Below are 2,712 nucleotides of genomic sequence, written 5' to 3'. Positions count from 1 at the left end.
CCTAACTGGCCACCATGCCACAGAATCTTTACTTTATGATCTCCAAGGAGAACTCTCCACTCGATGTTTTGTGATTTGAGCAATGGAATATTATCTGATACTGTTGGGATGCAGGAGGTCCCCAGACACTGGGGGGATCTCGACCCCAGCTGTGGTGTCCAGGCTCTTGACACCACCTCAAGAATGAAGTGAAGGATGAGTCAGCAAATAGTGAAAGAAGAGATTTATTGCAAAGCAAAAAGTACACACTCAAGAAAGGGGAGTTCAGGTATATTCAAGACAGAACAATGGGTTCTGGGGTTTCATCTTGATGGGTTTCTTCAACCAAGGAGTGGAATATTCATGAAAATTCCCAGGTAAAAGCGGAGATTTCTCGGAACTGTGGTGTGATCCATTTTTACATCAAATAATGGTCTCAGAGCTGTCATGGCAGTGGTGGGTGTGTGATTTAGTATGTTAATGAGCATATAATGAGGGGATAGGTAAAATCTACGTCTAATCCAGCACCACATTGGGTCCAGTCTTAGCCAGCTTGGGCCACACCCTGGTTTTTCAGCGTCTTATCAGCCCATGGCTTCAAGTCACGTGAATTTACTGCCTAAAATTTGTTATCCTGTGACCACCCTATATTATTCCTGTCTCAAAACTACTTCTAAATATTCAAATGGTCTTTGACCTGAGGAGCCCAACTTTGCTTACTTCACAGTGTTTCCTGCGTAATATGTAAGAAAAGATGATCCAGATATTTGTTAAGCATCTCAAATAAGATGTATCCCGGGTATTTGTGTCAAATTTGGATTATTTCGGTTTTGTCTTTGCAGAATATAAAAAAGTAACAAGGTAAGGACTAAGGTCTGGAGATGGCTGGGCAAGAGATGACAAAGTCCAACACCACGCTTGAGAGTGTCCAGCCATCTCTTCTGGGGCAGCATATTTTTCTACAATCCTGAATTTGGAAAACAAGCAACAAGATTCATGAAACTGGACAACTGTCTTTATAACATTACCAGTGATAAAACCAGTAAGGAAAGCTGGTTTGCAGTCATCCGACCTGCCTCTTTACTTTATAAATACGGTTTCTCTCTGATATTAAACGGCTTCCAATTTCAAGCGGAATGCTACATCACAAGGATAAGGATGTGAAGAGAACCGGTTTCTTTTGTAATCCTAAACGTTCCCCACAGGAGTTTTTGCGAATTAAAAGCCATTATTTGAAGAAGGGTGCCCAGGATCCATCTGGCCGCGGAAAGGTTGCCCCGCAACACAGGCGAAGGACCTGCTTCTTTGGGAGAGAACAGATGCCGGGGCGGGAGGGAAAAAGGGAGAGGCAGACGTCACTTCCCCTTGCCGGCTCCTGCAGCGGATTGGGCGGCTGAGTGGCAGAAAGGCAGACGGGGACTGGGAAAGGCACTGTAGGTGACATCACGGATAAGGCGACTTCTATGTAGATGAGGCAGCGCAAGGGCTGCTTCTTCGCCACCTGCTGCTTCGGCCCGAAGGAGTTTCCATGCCGTGGAGCGGGTTCAGGACCGTTGGTAGGACTTGAGAAGCCCAGCTGTGTGTCAGGGCTAGAAGGGCTCGGGAGTGCGCGTGGCAAGTGACCGTGAGTGTAAAGGGTGAGGCGTATGAGGCTGTGGCGGGGCAGCGTCTAGGAACTCATACTTACCTGGCAGGGGAGATACCATGATCACGAAGGTGGTTTTCCCAGGGCGAGGCTTATCCATTGCACTCCGGATGTGCTGACCCCTGCGATTTCCCCAAATGTGGGAAACTCGACTGCATAATTTGTTGGTAGTGGGGGACTGCGTTCGCGCTTTCCCCTGACTTTCTGTGGTTTAAAGAATAGGCTCTACACTGAAGAGTTACTTTTTGTCCTGTTGTGTAGTCTTAAATCTTAACATTGGATGGCTTGGGAATAAGAAGTAGCATGTCGCCGGTCCGCTAGAGGTGAAATAAGTGTCAGCGATTGTAACACAAGCTATCTTGAGCGAGAGCTGCACAGCTCTTTACTTTCTAAGACTGGCCGCTTTTTGCAGAGATTGGCCCAAAGTCTCCACTCTCTTGGGTTCTCATGCTCTGTGAAAATCTTGGTGTTTTTCTAGCCCCCGGTCACCTTTTACACAGCCTTTGCTTCAAACCGCAGCCCCCGGTTTATAGGATTTCTGTGCCCTAGCGCATATTCATCCAGGCCCGCAGGTAAGACCCGCAGTCTCACCTGTCTTGGCCGAAATGCGCTGCGATCCTCCCTGAAGTATAGGCGGGAAGTTTTATGAGGAGACGGGTCCAGTTTCCTCCTATCTCCTGCCGTTTACATATCTCGTCTTTCTTCAGACTTTGTTTAAGCGACAGCTTCTTGTTTGAGGTCTCGCTTACACGTCCTACATCCATTGCCAGGCAACTTTCTGGATAGCACCCCGACCCATCCTTCCCACCTCCAAGCAGCCCTTTCCTATTTTTGGTGCCAGTGTCCTCCCCCGTCCCTCTTTCTTCAGGCCCTTGCTTATCACCTTCATGGACAGAAAATAGCCCTCTCTCAACCTGCGGTTTACACCTGACACGCGTTAGTACCCTGGCAAATTCCTTAATACCCCTTCTCAAATTGCACTGTAAATGCATCTCTTTTTAACTCCCAGAAGTATCTGATTGGTTTTGTCCCTGCACTACATGAATTCCACTACAGAAGAAAACCCCAGGGCTAGCGATGGCGGTTCT

The sequence above is a fragment of the Mandrillus leucophaeus genome, unplaced genomic scaffold, assembly GCF_000951045.1.
Source record: "Mandrillus leucophaeus isolate KB7577 unplaced genomic scaffold, Mleu.le_1.0 Scaffold1203, whole genome shotgun sequence".
NCBI classification, from domain to species: Eukaryota; Metazoa; Chordata; class Mammalia; order Primates; family Cercopithecidae; genus Mandrillus; species Mandrillus leucophaeus.
The sequence above is the reverse complement of the archived record's forward strand: the minus strand, read 5'-3'. Positions refer to the sequence as shown.